The sequence below is a fragment of the Euprymna scolopes genome, chromosome 21, assembly GCF_053919585.1.
Source record: "Euprymna scolopes isolate OS-2025 chromosome 21, ASM5391958v1, whole genome shotgun sequence".
Lineage (NCBI taxonomy): Eukaryota > Metazoa > Mollusca > Cephalopoda > Sepiida > Sepiolidae > Euprymna > Euprymna scolopes.
This window is the reverse complement of record NC_136502.1, coordinates 120,221,030-120,241,314: the sequence shown is the minus strand read 5'-3', so window position 1 is coordinate 120,241,314 and position 20,285 is coordinate 120,221,030. Positions and strand designations below refer to the sequence as shown.

At 33.8% G+C, this 20,285-nt stretch overlaps 1 long non-coding RNA gene across 1 annotated transcript in view; it reads right to left on the bottom strand.

Moving 5' to 3' along the window:
- Positions 1-13,142, bottom strand: part of LOC145242691 (uncharacterized) — a 232,988-nt gene extending 219,846 nt beyond the window's left edge. The window contains exon 1 of the long non-coding RNA XR_013862813.1: positions 4,937-13,142. This is a non-coding gene — a long non-coding RNA (uncharacterized LOC145242691). The remainder of the gene's footprint in view (positions 1-4,936) is intronic.
- Positions 13,143-20,285: the final 7,143 nt, after the last annotated feature.

Sequence of the window (20,285 nt, the reverse complement as noted above, 5' to 3'; positions counted from 1 at the left end):
AAAGAAGCCGGAATACTTTTAAGTATTTGGGCAGAACATTACAAGGTATTAAAACAAACAACATTTTATATAGAAGATAAATTCACTTAGACAACAAGTCAATATACGAAAAACTGGAAATGAGTATGCCGTCTCTGAATTTTTTAGATAAGGATTGGTTATGTGTATTATTATTCATGAGACTACTGTTCTCATCTTGAGTGTGAGTTACTCAACCTTTCGGTTGATATAACATACCTTCTTCTGTATCTTGTCGAACTTAGGAATGTTTCTGTGGAACTCGGGAATTTGAACGGAATTTCGAGCGGAACACTTTATTTACTTCACGGGTGTAGCGTGCTGTTTGCCGTCAGCCATACTGGAGAGAGGTCCTAAGTAATTCGACAAATGTATATTTCGGTCGCTACACTGAGAATTGAACCGTCAATCTTCAGGAGAATATCACTTTTACAATTGGTCTCCCAATTCACTGCGCCACGGGACATTGCGGACAATTCTAGTACGAATTTTAGGAGCCTTAAACATACTTTTTATTTATCGTTGTAAATATCATCATTTATTACTAATTATTACTATATATTAATGTATATATATATATAATATATATATATATATGTATTACTTGTATATATTAATGATTTACTTATTACTTGTATATATTAATGATTTACTTATTACTTGTATATATTAATGATTTACTTATTACTTGTATATATTAATGTTTATAATTACTGGTTCTCATATTGTATTGAACTCTGTACTAGATCTGCTTAGCAGTTGGTTATTCCTCGACATATGTGCTGCTTCTTACGGTCGTCTTATTCTCTATTGTTCCTTTGTCTATAAGTTTTACTTCGTCTTATATGACCAGATATTCCATCTATACCTGGCTTTTAAGTCTCTCCACGTACTACGGCTTTTCGATGATCTTCTAATCGTACTTTCAACGGACGACACGTTTCACCTCTGTATAGTTTTCCACATATACATGAGCTTTCATATCACAGTTTTTACACTGTTTTCAGACAAACCCTTGGTATATGGTATACAAACTCATTACAGTTTGTATACCATATACGCACCACCGTTTGTATATCATATATACTCCGCAGTTTGTAAACCATATATGCAGAAACTCACCACAGTGTGTATACCATATATGAATAAACTCACCACAGTGTGTATACCATATATTAATATACTCGAAAAAAACGAATATGTAATCGACATGACATCAGGACAGTAATCAGGAGTGATTTAACTCTCCGGAAACATCTTCTGAGAGTCAAGCACCCTACAGAAAAAAAAAACCCTGACTTAGAAACTCAGTAGACACAGGGAAAGAAACGGGCAAGCAATTATGCGTTACTCTTGTAATGACGTGGGGCACATAGAGATATTCTGCAAGTAGCGTATCCAGAAAAACGGGGGGTGCAGTTCATGCGACGCTGGACAAAAAGAACCAGAGCGCATCGATTCACATAGTCGCTAACATGGGCGCATCAGATTCCATTTCGATTCGAACTGAGGGAAAAATACAGAGCCCTAGTGGATACGGGAGCAGAGATGTCATTAATAATTAGCAGTGCGTGTTTTAACGCACTTTAAAAGAAATCTGAAATATGTGATAAAAATGATTTAAATGCTGATAGGTCTCCAAAAATTGTAGGAGGACTCGATTTATTAAGAGTAGGGAGAGGAAATAAATCTTCCCACCATAACTTTTTGTTGCAGAGAATCTCCACCGAAATGTGATACTAGGCCGCCACTGGCTTAACAAAAATAGCGTTAAGATGTACTTCGATTTATGAACGATAAAAAGTAACGAGTATATAGCTCTGAAAGATGATGCCAATATGTGTTCAATAGTAAGGCTTGCACAGATAATTACGAAAAAAACAACGTCGGCAAACATGCATAGCTCAAGCAGGTTTTAGAAATGGTCAAGGATAAAAATATGAGGTCAAACTAATAAGCAGTTGATTCGTTAGCAAGCTTAGCGAATATTGGAAGCTAATGCAGCGGTAAATTTCGAGGCTCTCTTAAGTTTCCGCTGCTTATAATGAACAACATGAACTAAACGATCACTATGAGAATGGGCTGCCAAATAGATAAGTGTAGTGCAACTGATATCATTATCAAGAGTAATAGTTCGGATGCACAAAAGAATGAGATCTTCGAAAATAATTTAAAGAAAATGAAAATATCCTAAGAATTCAAGTTGGAAGTTTATAGATTGCTGAAGCGAAATTGAGATTTGTTCGTTACGGATGATAGGGACGTGTGCATAAACGATACTGAGGGTGTGTGTATTAATGCATAAGCTTAGAGGGAGATGCCCGTAACAAACATCGCTAAAGTCAAGAAAGTTGGTAGACTGGGCAATATAGGAAATGATGAGGACAGGTGTTATTGCGAGACGTTGGAGTTTTTTCGATAGTGTTAGTAGAAAAATAGGACGGTAGAAAAATGTTAGGGATGTAAATAAAGTCACGAACAAGTATGCCAAGTGTTACCAGTCATTGATTATATATTAGTCTTGCTCGGGTCGGCAAACTACGTCTCCAAATTGGATTTAAAGTCAGAGTACTGGCGGGTAAAATTAAATAATAACAATAAAGAGAACACTGCGTTCATGATGCTACCGTTTTTTTTACATTTTACCCTGATGTCTTTAGGACTAGCGAACGCCCCCGGTGTCTTCAAAGAATTAATGTCCATAGTTAGACAGGGACAGAAAGATTTAGCATTACGGTATTTGGATGATGTTTTAATTTGTTCAGATACGATGGTAAGCAAAGTTTACATAAGCATAACGTCAATGTGAAAGCCGCGAAGTGTAAGTTTGTAGGAGAGAAGTCAAATACCTAGGGTAAAAAAGTAAACGGAGTAAACAGCCATACCGGAACAAAGTCAAACCGATTAAATCGATTTCGACTCTAACTACTGTGAGCAAAGTGAGAACCTTATCAGTATGACATCATAATGCCCCGAGATCGCCGAACCGTTCGCGCGCTTGACGAGGAAATATGCGAGGTTCCACTAGGATGATGCATAACACTCTGATTTTGATGGCCTAAAAATGACGCTTGCAGATGTTGTTATACTAGCTCATCCTGATCCTGAGAAGGAGAATCGACTGTACACGGATGGCTCTGATCATCCGATTGGGAAATGTCTATCGCAAATAGTCTATAGTCAGAGTGACGGTAAAGGTTTTGAAATATCAATTTACTTCTTATGCAATAAACAAAACGATACGCAGGCGAGATAGTCGACTATAGAAAGAGAAGCGCGATACACTACGCCCTTAAAAAGTTGAATCACTATTTGTATAAAGCAGAATACACTATCTATAACAATCGCAGCCCCCTAGAATAATTATCAAACTCGCCTATACAGAATAGGAAAATACAGACTTAAAATAGCTGAAGATAAATGAAAATGTTTGTGCGGATCCCGTGTCACGCGCCTTGCATTCGAGCCGAGACAATGACGATCCCCGGTAGAAATCGACGGTAGGAATTACTCGGTAAGTCTGATAAACTTGACTCGTTTTGAATTGATAGATTTTGCGTCGAATAAGGAAGTTGAAGGCTCCTAGGTTTTCACTCGAACGTCCAACGGTATTGTGTTTAGATTTAATTAGGAAACAAGAGATAGATGAGGAAATTTTTAATTCAAAAATAAGATTGAAAACAGTAAATTCTCCACAATGAAACAAAAAACGTCCATAGTTATGGAAGAGATAGTGTATTGCTTGTCGCAACCTGACGACAGACTATTGATTAGGTTCTATGCATTGCCGCATTAGAAAATAGAGTGTTATTGCGGCACTATGACGATAAGGGTCACATGGGTGTAAAGAGGCGTTCCATGACATTGAGCAAAAATATTTCTGACCGTGTTTATTTAAGAAGGTGAATGTATGCATATTCAAATATAATCCGTGTAAAATCAGAAAACTAAGAAAGCAACACGCTGGCGTTGGCTATTTCTCGGTCCTACCCAAAGACATTTTTGGGGATACTTGTACATAGTTACGTGCATCAATATGTTCCGTCTGCCTGCTTCCCACCTGACTACAACCTGGATGTCTTCAAGTTCAACGTAAACAAATTCCTTATGAACCGCCCGTTTTGTTCCTCAGTTTTCTGTTGCTGGTCCATCCTAGCCTTTATTAGCTGTATTTATACTGCTTTAACTTTCTCCAGCTTTTAATTTCTTTTTTACGCACGAAAAATATTTGTTTCTGTTTTTGACTGGAAAGGAGAGATAAAATAATTTAAAAAAAAAACATAAAATGTCCTTTCCTTGAATGTGTGCGTATGAAGAGGTAGCAATTTATGCCTTGCTTCTTGGTAAAAACCTTAGAGATAACGAATATGAGGGTAGAAAAAATTACTTGCGAAACAAAAAGCAATAGATACATTGGTACCATATAGTTGCAAAAGAATGGATATACATGTGGAATTGTCTGGAAGTTAACTAAAATGGCTGTTTTTCTTTATGTGCGTGGGGGGTGTTCCCACTCGACAGAAACATAGTTTTTAACTTTAGGACCGACATTAAAAATATAATATTTCAGAAAATTTCACTCGATTAAAAAAGTATTTCTTTTTTTTCTTTTAGTCCAAGTTACACGAAAATGGGAAAAAGAAATATTTCACACTCCTTTAAATATGCATAACGTTATCAGTAAAAAAAATGGCAAAAAAACTTTTCACTTCATTTGAAACATGTTCAAATTTGCCTAACCCTAAACAGTCGGCATTTTACGAGATCATTATTCTTGCCATGAACATTAGGCCAGCATTTTTCTCTTTTTTTCGTTCTTCTTTCAATAGACAACCAACTTAATCTTAAAACATTATAAAAATGCGTTCAGCTTAGTTTTCCTTTTCAATGTAAATATAGAGACAAAAAGATTACTTACAATTTCGTCGATAACTTTGCCATGAGTTCGTTTTTTTTGTTGTTTTTTAGAACGTAGTCGAATTCTTAGTTTGTAAATTCGTCGTTCTTTTGAAGTTAATTATTTTTTTTTCTTCTTGTGGAGTTAACCCGTGTGAAAGTCGACACCCCGCCGCCAGTTGTTATGGTGTTAAATGTTAATAAACGAAGGAACACAGGATTTGTAGGAACGAAACATGTATTCACATAAATTACAGGCAAAGTCGAGTTGAGAATACCATTGCTCAACGGTATGACGTTTGCACATGTCCAGCTTGGCCTCGTGCCAATCTCACTGCCGGGTGCTGGTCTCGATACCGGAAGTGACGTTACTAAAGGAAGTGACGCCATGATATAGTCCATTAATCCCCTGGAGGGGCGTCTCCAACACAAATGTTAATCAACCATCTGTCATTCCGCAGTGACAGTTCTCACAGTCATTCCGTAAGCTATTCGTCCTCATATCAATGACAAATAACCTTAGAATTCTTTTGTCAAATTCTTCGACTTAATAGTTACAAGCAACATGACATGAAATAAATACAGTAAGACTTGTTCGAATGCTGTTGCAGAAAATGTAGGTCAACTCTATCGAGTTAGAAACTACTCACACCTGAAGGTATCATGCACCTCTACAATGCCACAATTATCCCATGCATGTAGTATTGTTACCACATATGGGATAGTGTACCTACCACTAGCTTTTCTCTGTTGGATGGGGGAAAATAGTTTTCAATCTAACAAGTTCACTTTCGAATTCCGTTCAGCATTTACACTCCACTGCAAACATGTGTTCCTTCTTGTTCTAACCTTAACAGCACAACTGATCTCTCCGCTGAGTTCGTAATTTTGAATAAACTCAGTAGTTCAAATTAAGAAGTGTTGCTAGTTTGAATTTCAGACGCAGAGGTCTTGGACTCTTGCACAAAAGATGCAATTCTCCTTAGATTGAAATCATTTGTATTTGTATTCAGAAACCATATGTGTGTTGAATTTGTAGAAGTTCATTCCATTGTATTTCGATCGAGACATCATTCTTAAGTAACTGCAAATCAAGGCTATAAAATCAGTTTAACGACCCGTAAAACCAAGTGTTGTGTTTTATGGTTTTCAAAAACAAGCATTTGCATCGAGAGACCAGCTCTATAGAAACTGTCAACTATGAATCAGAACTTTTACTTCTAGCGAGGGAAAGTTTATTATTATTATTATTATTATTATTATTATTATTATTATTATTATTATTATTATTATTTCAGTCTTTTGAAAGATTCTGGCGGTTCCTAACCGTGCAGTTTGATAAAGTACTATAATAATGCAATTCATTCCTTTTTTCTCAATCCACTTGTGGTATTCTTTTCTTATCCTCGACAAGAGTCCCTCACAATCTCCTCTACTTTCTTCAATTTTCACAATCTTTCTGCCTCACTGTTCTAGTCTTGGTACATGTCGACCTACTCCTTTTCTTTTTCTTCTCCATATTCACATCAGCTGGCATCTCTATTACCATGATTGTGTAAATGTGTTTATTCTTTTACACGATCAAACCTGGTCTCCTTGCTTCAATCATATTATCACAGTGGATATTAATATCATACAGTAATTAAACGCTATCAGTCTCCACTACCTTTCCCGAACATGCCCCCACTATTTTTCACTGCACTCAAACCTTCTATTCTTGCGAATATATTCCCATGGATTATCTCACAATATTATCATGCCATTTAGTGTAATCACTTGGAGCAAACTTGGCATCATACTGCCGAAGTGTAACAGATTCTCACTTTCTATACAAACAGGGCGGACATTCGACCATTTTATCAATTTTATATTTTACATAATTTGTCCCCGGGGCTTGATCCTTCGCGGCATATATAAAGGCGTCGCAGCCTACAAGCCTCATTTTGACAATTATCATCAGGTTTTCTTTGTACACTGCCTCTAGTTGAATTGCCTTTGTATTTCCTTCGGATTACAATTGGCTTTTCCGTTTTTTGTTGTTAACAGTGGCGATGTAAACATTCAGATCATTTTCTTATTTTACAATTTTTTAAAATCCAATATAAGATTTGTAGTTCCCATAAATATCAATTAATGAATGAAACTCAATGAAACACTTTCCATTGTGCATTTTTGCTAATTTGGAGAAAAATAACAAAATAATGTCGTGTTAAAAATTTCCTGCGTATAACCATTGCTATTTGTAATACTTATCAAAATATATAAAGGAAATGATATGGTCTTTCTAATAATCGCAACTGATGGACATGATTTTGTATAATCATAAAAAATGAAAATAAATTCACCGATAAAGCTTATGATATAATGCAAGGAATAAACAAACAAAAAATACGGAACTCTGATGTGTCAAATAAACCAATTTTATATTATTTAATTACATAAACTAATTACTTTTAATATGATTAATATCAAAACTATTGCCTACAAAAATAAGACCACTAAGGAGACCTGACATTGCCCAGTTTTTATTACTTCCCATACCTTTTTTATCATCAAAAACCGGAATAATCGGCTATTTTCCAATACAGATTGATTGGTTCAGCCGGTGACTCGAGGCGGTATACCAAGAAAAAGCTTCACTGCACAATGTTTTCTAGTCTCAGTTGCACTGTAAAGAACCTAGAGTTGATTCTATAAATTATGTTTATAATGGTTTGATTAAAGGTTATTTTTTATTATTACATTTTCACCTCAAACAAGGCACATTGCCACTTTGGTGTACGGGGCTACTATCAGGGGCAGCAACTACTGGGGTACTATGTTGGGATTTGGGCAGCAAGATGTCGGTTCACGTTACACTTAAACTTCTGCATGTCAGTACAGTTAGGGAAAAAGGGACCTGGAATGGAATTCCAGAGTCTAGCGGTTCTGGGGAAGTAACTACTGGAGTAGAAAGATCTTTTACATCTAGGGATCTCTACTGTGTCGGTGTGTGATTTAGCTGCATGTCGGGTTTGTCGAGGGTGTCTACGTCGTGGGGGCACGAGTGTCTGCAGTTCGTCAGATCATTCACCATTAAAGTACTTGTAGAACAGGCAGAGGGATGCAGCGTTTCGTCAATGGGACAGAGGCTGATGCTTATATGCCAGTTCAGGGCCTATCAGATTGGCGACTCTCTTTGAATCTTGTCTAGGAGCGAGAGACTAGCAGCAGATACAGCAGCCCAAATGTAGCAACAATACTCTATACATGGGCGAATGGTGGCCTTTTAGAGGTACAGATGTTACATATAATATATCGACATCACTTTTAGGTAAAGAATTCGATTAATTTTAATGTTTTCCTCCATTTTGACAATATCTATCGGCTCATTTTTTTGTCATTAATTAATACGCGACAATAACGAAATATAGCTACTGGCCACGTCTTTACTGTGAATATTTTGTTACTTCTATTCAATACTGGCGCGAGAACGCAAACAAATACAATTAACATTTACAAATTTCAATCAAACGAATAAAAATGCACAAAATAATCCCTTCCTCATCATTAATATTTCTACGGGAAACAATTAGACTATAAACTCAACACCGATGAAAACGTTATCAAAAAATTCTTCTCAGATATGTATCTATATGTATCCTCCGTCAACAATAAAACCTTCAATTTATTATTTACTGTAAAGGTAAAAGTCTCACCTTCATATAAACAATGCCGCTTCTGTCAAACAAATTTTTAGAAAACATCTACAAGTTTATTTTCATATTTAGGAGAAGACCTCTCTAATAATTTCAGTAAAAATACTTATATTGGTTAAACATAAAAACATATTGTAACTAATAGTAACGTTGCACTTTCCGAGCCCTTTTATCTGAGATGACATGGCTGCCCACACTCAGAATTAAGGAAAATTATGATTGAAAGCATAAAAGTCCGACATTATTATAGGAACGTAAAACTGATCAAGTTTAAGAAGTTTTGTACATAAAAATGAAAGGCCCAACGTAAATAATATTAAATAAAAATTCAGTCGTAAAATATGAATGTGCCTAGGAATGTAATTAACGATGATTACACGATGACTAATAGAAAATTGTAAAATTTTAAATTGTAAATTTGATCATATAGTAATTTTAATACACCTGTATAAATACTGTACATACAGTTAATTAGATACACTTAAACACGAGATTTAGTAGAAAGCGCTGAACACTTAATATATGACCTATATATAGTGTATAATACTACACACATATTGATACGTAAAATATAAATTCTAACAATGTCATTCAACAGAAACTCTCCTTGTTTCTTAACAAAATCTATATATCTATAAAAGTGAAAGTGTTTGTCTGTCTGTGTGTATCTGTGTGTCTGTGTGTGCACATTTCCCTACGCAATAACTCTGTGAACTTTTAGTCTACGGACTCACATTTGATATTCAGGTTACTGAGATTTGAGGTGCTCGGTTTTCAGCCGGAAATTTGGCTGTTAAAAGGTCAAAGTTCAACGATTTTTCCTTTGAGAACTCTACCAAACGCCTCCGACAATTCGGGGTCTAAACACTTTAAATTTTAGATATGCGTTTCTTGGACATGGATCTAACTTAATAACTTGATGTGAGCACAAAACTATCCATTTTAAGGGTTCATAATAGGGATCAAAGTTTAAAAAATTGACACTTTTTGTTTGCTTTTGTTATTTTTTTTGTTTTTTTTTTGCTCAGCGTACACCTCCAAACACCCGGGCAACGCCGAGCTAAAACGCTAGTATATCTATGGAATTGAACGTGTCAGTGTGCCTGTGTGTCTGTGTTTCTGTGCACATTTCCATACGAAATAAGTCTGTCAATATATTAGTCTACATACTCTAAATTTGAGATACAGTTTACTGAGAATTGGAAAAATTTATGTGATCGGGTTTCGCTACGAAATTTGGCTGTTAAGGGGTCAAAGTTCAACGATTTTATCTTTTAGAACTCTACCAAACTCCTCCGACAATTCTGGGTCTAAACACTGTAAATTTTAGATATAAGATCCTTGGACATTGATCTAACTTAATAATTTGATTTGAGCCCAAAACGACAAGTGGTCATAATAGGGGTCAAATTAAAAAAAAAATTACGGGTTTTTGTTGTTTTTTGCTCAGTATACACCTCCAAATGTCCGGGCAATGCTGAACACCCATGCTACTATATACATATATATATATATATACATATATATATATATAGAGAGAGAGAGAGAGAGAAAGAGAGAAAGTTAGGATAATATATATGGCAAGTAAATACACATAATTTGCCTTTTATTCTCGTGACACCCTGTCATGTTTATGCATACATACATACATATATATATATATATATATATATATATATATATATATATATATATGTGTGTGTGTGTGTGTGTGTGTATAAGAACTTGAAATGCTGAAAATGTATGTTGTTTTTTTACATTACTATTATGAACAGTTTAATTGAGAAGATCAAAAAAATCAATTACATACGTACAAAAAGACGAACGTGTCAATAAGGAAACTGCACGATAATTAGCATAAACATTACAATAGATGAATTTTACACAAGGGCACCTCATCAAACAACCGTAACTCTATAGTTGAAAATAAAACCGACCAATAGTTTTTCCTCTGTTAAAAAAGAGGTTCACAATGTTATAGCCGATAATCAATGATACAAGTAATGAATTGTTTCAATTTAAAATAAAAGTGTTATTAAATGATTATTCAGCAATACTTACCTCAGTACTTCGCTAAATGTAACCATTTATCCGTTAACCTTTTTACGAGATACAAAATGATGAACGAAAAACTGCGTAAAATAACATTTATCAAAGTGTAACCCTAACCTATGTTGCTAGCTCGCCCAACAAAGAGCTTAGAACCAATGTTATCTGCTGGGATCTGTTGCTCCTTCGTTTTTTTTCCTCGCCATTTCGTTGTCTTTTACACAGCCCAAAAGTATCGCGAATGTTCTCACAAACATAACAAATAATTTTAACAAAAACACACACACACACACACACAATTCTTGGCATATTCTGTAACGATCAGTTGCATTCCCGGCCCACTAAACACTTATACCCGTATCATAGTCGGCTTTTGAGATTATATTATTCAGTCAGGTCAGCAGAAAATTTAAGCAAAACACGATTTCCACTGTGGGTTGCTGGCTATTGCTGTTAACCCGACTGGCGTCAATCGTCGCAAACCCAAGACCGATTTCAACGCCCAACACTTATCATAACCTGCCATAAAACTTAGCAATTCCTAAAAAGTAACAATTAATATAATCATTCCTTTAATATCCGGTTGGTTTTTCAGCCATAAATTTACAATTCAATTTTCCCTACTCTATATGAACATTTTTTTGCTGATAAAATTACTTGTCCCGTACTGTAATGGTATCGGTGCTTCTTTTCAATATTTTGATATTTTTCTTGTTTTCAATTTGTAATGATAGTCAGAGAACGTTGATAATATCACGCAAATAAATGAAAGAAAAATAAGAGACAATTTAAACCGTTTTTTAAATACTTTTGTTGTTTGCTATTAAAGATAAAAATACAAACATATTGTAATGCCAAACATACAGAAATACGATGCATAACAAAGGTAAATATTAAAATTTAAAAGTAAATTGCATGTAATATTTAATAGTGTTTCAGATTTGTTTTATAAAAGTATAATAAATACGTGTATAATTCTAGAAAAAGTGTATAATTTTTGACAACAGATAATATATTCAAAGGAGATTCATACAAAATAGATTTTTAAAAAAATTAAATACTGGTGATATTTATATTTCAATGCTAAGTTTTTCAAGTTTTTTCGTTGTTGTTTTTGTTGTTATGTCATTTTTTGCTTTGTTTTTGTTGGTATTTCATAGTTTTTGTTTTGTTTTTGTTGTTGTTTCATATTTTTGCTTTGTTTTTATTGTTATTTCATAGTTTTTGTTTTGTTTTTGTTGTTATTTCATATTTTTGTTTTGTTTTTGTTATTAATTCATATTTTTTGTTTTGTTTTTGTTGTGATTTCATATATTTTGTTTTGTTTTTATTGTTATTTCATATATTTTTTGTTTTGTTTTTGTTGTTATTTCATATATTTTTTGTTTTGTTTTTGTTGTTATTTCATATATTTTTTGTTTTGTTTTTGTTGTGATTTCATATATTTTTTGTTTTGTTTTTGTTGTTATTTCATATATATATTTTATTTCATATATTTTTGCTTTGTTTTTGTTGTTATTTCATATATTTTTTTCTTTTGTTTTTGTTGTTATTTCATATTTTTGGTTCTGTTTTTGTTGTTACATAATATATTTTGTTTTTTTTGTGATTTCATATATTTTTTGTTTTGTTTTTTTGTTGTTTCATATATATATATTTTTTTTTTTGTTATTTCATATTTCTATCATTATGGGGAGTATTTAAGTAAACCTTTTTATATAGAGTAAAGAATTACATATCCAAAATAATTTCCGATAAGCGGTTTCAATTAAAATATATTTTTAAATAGTTTCGTATTAATCTGATGCTATGGATTTTTCTTCGGTATTTTTTTATCTTTAATAATCAGTTATACCTTTACTAGACCGTAATCTAGTTGGCATCATAATTTTCAATCCTCCATTGAACTTTAAAACTTTGTAGGAGTCACTGGTTTTTCCATCTTATTTGACATAGTTTTGCTCTTGGCGTACGATGGTATCCTCCCGATCGTTTTCGATGATCGGATTTATAATGTTATATTTCATGAATCCCGGTCGTGGTGGGCTCGGTGGCCGAGGTGGTACATCTTGGAAAACATGAATGCTTTTACAGCCTTTGCCCCTGGGACAACTAGGTAAATTATTGTTTGAGTGCGTTTCTAAATTAGGGGTTGTATTGCATAAGTATATTGATAAAGAAAATATGAGAAATATCAAAGCGAAAAAGGAACTTTGATTCGTCATTCTGATTCCTGATTTTGATCGGATTTGTACGGCAATACACAAACAAATTATCTTATAAAAAACCCAGGAGTATTGTATAATTTTCGGAAATCTTCAAGAGTCTTTCTCTGCTGTTTGGTTTTGACCGTTCTAATTTATTTATATAATACTTATCATTATACTTGGCGAATGCTTGCGAATTTAAGCAAGCTCATAAAATATTCACTAATGGTAGAAGATACATTTAGGCATTTTAAATACTAATGAGATATATTTTATCTTAGAATTAAAAAAGATTTTTCTAGTGTCTTATTTAATTACGCAGCTTTTATCTTTAACCACAAAGCTATATAACTTTTATAACCGAATGCCAATTAATCGAGTACTAATTGCGCATTCGGTCGTTTTATGTAGATAATCAAAACGTATATTAGTTTATTAGATTAAAATTACGCAGTTGTAAACATTGATGAGAGTCTTCATATGTTTAAATAAACTGGACGCCCGGCGTTGCCCGCTGGTAACATAAGCTAAAGATAATATGCTCATGTATGCAAATTGCGTATGTATTATTAAAGTAGCAATCCTTTATTTGTTGTTATACATTAGTACGAATAAGTTGCTCGCTGGATTAACTTGCAAAAATAGATAAATAAAAAAAATAAAATAAGATATGATAATGATTATTACGTTTATCCAATGTCGTCTGTGTTTGTTTACAATATAAAGTCAGCTTATATTTCAGGTTGTCAATGAATGCTCCGGAAAGTCCCTTCTGATTAATGTTTAGTTATTAAATATGTAAATTAAGAAATTACGTGCGGCAATTTTAAGTTTTATCGTAAATTCAGAAAAAAAGTTCAAATAAAATTGTGAGGTTCACCTGGATTTATATAAGGGATCATTCGATCAGTCTCGAATGATCTGCCGATATACCTCCAGATGAAATGATATTTGTAGAATAATTTATTTTCTAAAGTGTTATCGTTTTCCTTAACCCCTGATATTCCTTATAAAAAAATCTTATTATTCGTAATGCTGTTTTATTAAGAAACGCACCGAGACATCTTGGTTACGCCTATATAAAGCTGAGAATATATTTTATTTGCCAGTTTCAAAATTGGCAAACGTAGTACTAGTCTTGACGTTTATTTAACATATAGATTAAATATACATACAATTTCTGGTTCCAATATACATGACATAAGTGAACACAGTGGCTGTTCGTACACTTATCTTTCCCACCAATGAATGTCAACATCACTGTTAGACCAAGTGGATATGGTTGTAATTCTAAGTCAGGTGGTGTTTTTATATTATTGCGACGATAAAAATAATATGAGGATTTGCTTTTTTGTGAAAAATTTGTCTATACGATGGATCTAGATAGAACTGCTATCTATCATGTCTAAACCTTTTTTTATAGTTATCTCTTTGATTAAATATTCATTACTAGCCAGCCGTAATACCCTGTACGGGTCTTTACTGTTGACACAGATTTGGCGTCATCCGATGTCCATCGCGTCGTCTAAGACTCTTGTTTTTGATCTTGCACGTTTTCCCTTGCTAGGGGTGTTACCAAATAGCAGGCTTTTTGTTAGACTGTTTGCTCTGGACACATGTCCCTAAACGCGCATTTTTCTGTCATTGATGGTGCCTATCAGTCTTTGACATAGTCAAATGTTTTAAAAACCATTCGTCCGAATGCCTGTTCATCAAGCTTACACGAAAAAGTCTACGGAAGCACCACAATCAAAAAACAGCATTTTTCTTATTGTCGATTTTCTTCAAGACGCAAATTTTGTAACAACTATATAAATTGATATTTACTTATTGATAATTGTTTTATGTAAGCGTTTTATTACACGTGCTTTTTATTACATGTGCTTTTATTACATCCGAACAAAAAATATATGTATATCAAAGCCAATGTGAACTCGTATGTGCATTTTATACTGATATTGAATCTTGATCACTTTCCATATTGTAATTGGTTTTGTATTGTAATTATTATTTTTTGAATTGTGAAAAAATTAAGTATAAAGTGATAAACAGCTAGAGATAGCTACACCGGAGAGGGAACGAGAAATATATGAATATGTTTTTTTTTTTTTTTTTAACAGAGGTGTGATATGTTGCGTGTTGAAAGTGCCCATACGCAACCACACACAGCTGGTAGATAAATGCACTGGTCGATGGGATCACAATATCAGAATTATATCGTCGGTTATTTAAGATTACCTGTTAGACGCACGCAGCTGTAGATATGAGCGCACATGTAGAAGTCCATGTCACATAGAGAAAACAGCAAAAATTAAGAAATGCCTACAATAAGCTTACAAGCAACATTGAACAAGCTCGACGTTCTATCCATCCACCTTCCTGTCAACACTCCTTCTATTACTGAGCGCACGCACATGAAGCAATACGGAAAAAAAGCAGAAAATAAAACGTGTGTATATTCATATACAGAAATGAAGTGTTAGGAGTTTTCTCTGACTGAGGAAAAAGCAACTGCTCAATAAGTATTTCTCATTACATTGTTAAGACGAGCAAATTTAATTTACCATCTCTCATTTCCGCACTGAAACTTCTCACAGTTATTAAGTAAGATACCCCTTCACGCACCAATGAAAAATGAAAGCCCGCTTTAGAATTCTTTCGTCAAATTCTACCGCTTAATATTTACAAGAAATATGAACTGGAATAAACATATTAAGAACATTGCGAAGGCTGCTTCAGAGAATGTGTGTCCCCCCATTAGCAGAATGCTCACACCTGGATGTATTCAGTACGTCTACGAGGCAATTGTTAGCCCATGCATGCAATATTAGCTTCACATCTTGAATGGTGCACTTACCACTAGTCTCTCCCTCTCTCTCACTCTATCCCCCTCTCTCTCTCTATCTCGCTATCTCTCTGTCTCTCTTTCTCTCTCTGGGATAGAGTACAAACATTTTCAATCTAATAGCTCCACTTTGTCAACTGTATCATCATCGAATTCTGTTTAGAGTTTATACTCCACGGCAAACTTCTGTTTCAAATTGTACACACCAACTCATCTCTTCGCCGATACTTCAAGTAAGAGTTTCTGCCTGGTTGAAGTTCACACTCAGATGGTTGGGAATCTTACACTAAACATGCAGTCCTCATTGCATTAAAATCATTTTATTTGTATTCATCAAAAGAATGTGTGTTGTATTTATAGAGGTTCCCTCATGTGTATTTCTATTGTAAGTGACTGCAAATTAAGGCTAGAAATAAATTAGCGTGCCCGTTGCACCGCTATATTCCTATTCGAGTGTGGTATTCTATGGTTTCCAACAACCAGCATTTATATCGAGCCACTAGCTATGGAGAAACTGTCGGTTATGACTCAGAGTTTTACTTACTACAAAACAAAACTTTACTCTTGTTTATTATTATTATTATTATTATTATTATTATTATTATTATTATTATTATTATTATTATCAATATTTTTATTATTAATATTATCATTCACAATGTATGTCTGGTATTACCGATTTTATACTGATTGGCGGAACATAACAAATGGGCATAAGCTATCAGCATCGATCTTTCAGTCTTTCACAAGATTCTGGCGGTTCATAACAAGGAAGATTTTTGAAGTACTCCAACATTGCAATGCACCTAAATTATCTCCATTCACTTTTCAAATTATTTTTTATCCTCAACAAAGCTTCCTTCACTACTGGTAAAACTTCTACCTTCTTTAACTTCCACAATTTTCTATCTGTCTTTTATAGTCTTGGTACTTTTCGACTTTCGTTTTGCCCACCATATTCCCATCAGCGGGCGCTGCTATATCGATGATTATTGCAGTGTTCTTTTGCTTCTACCAATATTAAATATCGTTTCCTGGCTTCAATTAAATTATCACATTGGATATTCATATTACAAAATGACTTAACACGATCACTTTTCACCACCACATTTTGAAACATGCTCATACCATTTTTCGACTACATTTTATTCTCCTCTTCTTGCATATATCCCAATTGATCTTACTTGCTATGCCGTCTCTTGTAATTCCTTAAAACAAACTTTGCGAAACTATTGAGGATGGGTTGCACATTCTCAGTTTTCTGTCTACACAACCGACATCGTGGATATTTAGTCGTTTTATCAATGTCATATGTGTCTTAGTCGCTTGTGCCTACGCTTCTGTTCCAACATACAAGACTGATTGTGACAATTAACATTAGGTTTTCTCTAGTTGATTTGCCCTTGTCGCTTCTACTGTTTCCGCTTGACTTTTATTTTTTTGTTTATTAACTGCCTTAAATAGTATATCTTTTTATTAATTCGTTCTATTTCATCTTTTAAAATTTCGAGACGCCCTTTACCAGACTTTCCTTACAATTGTAGATGTAAACATTCAGACCATTTTCGTCTTTTGTACATCTTTGTACACCGACTTGTCATCTTCCTTCTCTCTTCTCTTTAAGCATATAACAAATCAACTTCACACCTAGGTGAGTAGCTCTATGCATTTTATTGTTTTGCTAGCCTTTTGCTAATTTTCTTGCCATTAATTTATACGCTGCAATATAGAAATATAGCTACTAGCCACGTTATCCTGTGGATATTTTGTTTCTCCCCTTCAATAGTGACCCAAAAACTAACCGCAGGTTTCTTCTTAATCCTTTTTAATATCTTATTTATTTCATATTTTTCATCTTATTCCACAATTCCTTAGTAAGTTTATCCTTGCTCTGTACCTCTTTTATCATTTCCCCATTCAAATGTTTTATTAGTTTACATTTTACAACTTCTTTTTTGTTTGTTCAATTTCAATGCACCACACTTCTTCAGGTAAACTACTATACACATTTAATTCCTGAACATACAAACGTATCTAGTTGGTCTATGTTCTTTCTTAGCATACGACTTTATTTTTTTTTATTTATAATAAATGTTTTACCTGATACTCTATTTTTACTAAATCATAACACGCATTTCACTTTCGTAATATGAACTACAAGAGAAAGCAAGCAACACGGGCAACAAGCGATCCATTTGAAAAATCCATCTCTTTACAGGATCTCAATTTGATGATATATACACCATCTATTGTTTCATGTTTGTCGCTATTATAAATATTTCCACTAATATATAATTCACGCTAGCTGAATGCTTATCATACGCTTTGCGGTAATCTATCCATGTTATCTATTTTTGTCGAGCTTATCTTACAATCCCGAAGAATTATCTAATCAATATGTATATCTTATCTGCTTAAATGTCTCACAGCAGTTTTCACGTCAGTATTTATCGACCGCTGCGCATTTTCAAATATCAATGACACCGCATATGTGCTATTAAATGGTTATTTATTAATACTCAGCTTATTACTTCGCTGAATATAAACATTTTTCCGTAAATTATTTTACGACATACGTAATGATTTAACGACATAACTGTGTAAATAAGATCTACCCAAGTGTAATAACGCATGTTGGCCACTTGACTAACAAGCAACTGTTATTCCATCCGTGCTAAATTAAGGAATTGCAACTTTCCATCAATTTGCGATGAAATCTTGCCATGCAAAATTTTAAAGGTTAAAACACATTCCGCTGTACACCATCCAGAATTCTTCCAATTTGGAATGTTCTTATATTCTTTACTCACTTTCTTCATGATCAAATGTATTACATCTTGAAGTTGCTGTAACTTACATTGTATTTTATTTCTTACCTCTTTCAACCACACTTCTATTGTTACCGTTTAAAACTACAAATACCATCAATAGCTGTACACTTTTCTGACTTTGGTACTTCATTTACTTAATTTGGCCAAATAAGAAGTCTTCCATAGAACGTATTCTTTTTTAGTTAAAATAACCGATTTCCACTGAATAGTTGAGTACTCTCTTCATATCGCTTCGCTTTCGCGCAGTGCTTGTTTGATCCCGTCTGGAAAAGATTAAAGTCCTCGGCAGTTTTTACGTACTCAACGTTATCAACAAAATCCCGTTTCTAGATATACTCATTCACTCCAACAAAAATGGAATTCATCATTCCAGTAAATAAGAACCTAAGTTTTTCCAGCTGGGCAAACTTGAGTCCTTGCACCGGAACAATATCCAGTAAATAAAACGTTGTTTAGTAAATCGTTATTTTTTATTATTTTTTTATTTTTTGCATTTCCATACACCAAAAATGGATATAAATATCCGCTGGGTCCTAAGCTTCATTTCGGTAACTTACTTGCCTGAGTGGGTTGCCTGTAAGCTGAGATAAACCGCATAACACAGACAGACAGACAGACAGTACGAAAATTTATAAGATAAGATCCTACCACTAGTAATTCTTGTATCTTACACTACAAACGTGAATGTCCATATCGGTACAAAATTGCAGTGAAAAAAAAAAATAATGCACCGAGCCAAATTCATTTCGTCGAATAAGTAAACGAAAAAAACATTAAACAATCAATTACCTTATTTAAAAGTTGACGAAAAATAAATTAATATTTGAACATTTCCATCAAATTAATAGCAATCAACCAAATACTCTATTCCCCATCATTAATATATTCTACCGAACACAATTACAATATAACCTCAAAACCGATGAAATATTCATGACCTTCACCTTCACCGAGGTGAACGATTTATATGACCTTCACCGAGGTGCGCGACTTGACACGCAAAAATAAACCGGCTCTTAATCACTTGCTAACGCACGCGTCACTGTAACGTCCAATGACAACAACAACAACAACCTTCTCACTCGACCTGCCTTTAAACAACAATCCCTTTTATTGCGCATGCGCCTGTAGATTCCTGACAACCTCGAGACTTCCGCTTATAAAAACCCAAGTTTTGTTGTCGCGCATGCCTATACAAGGCACAAACACGAGGGCGTTTGTTGTGTTGGTAAGTACTACAATATTATTCAAATAGTATGCCTAAATATGTATCCTCCGTCAACAATAAAAATTCAATTCATCATTTACTTTAACGGATAAACAAATTGTGTCCGTCTCATACATAATACCGTCTTATACATAATACCGTCTTATACATAGTATTGTGTTGGAAAAATCGTTAGAAAAAAATTATTTCCCATTTGGGAGAATGTCTCTTTAACAATTCCAGTAAAAATCATTACATTCGTTACACAACGAGCACTAATGTTCCACATGTCTGACCCGTTTTTCATAAGTCACCATGGCTGCCTACACTAAGAATTTAGGAACATTATAACTGAACACATAAACACCTCATAAAATAATACGAATGTAAAACTGCTGAAAATTTAAAAAGTTTTGTACATAAAAACGAAAGGTCCAACATAAACGATGTCTAATACGAATTCAGTCGTAATATATAAAAGTGTCTAGGAATGTAATTAATGATAATTAGTCGGGTGGTAAATGGAAAATTCTT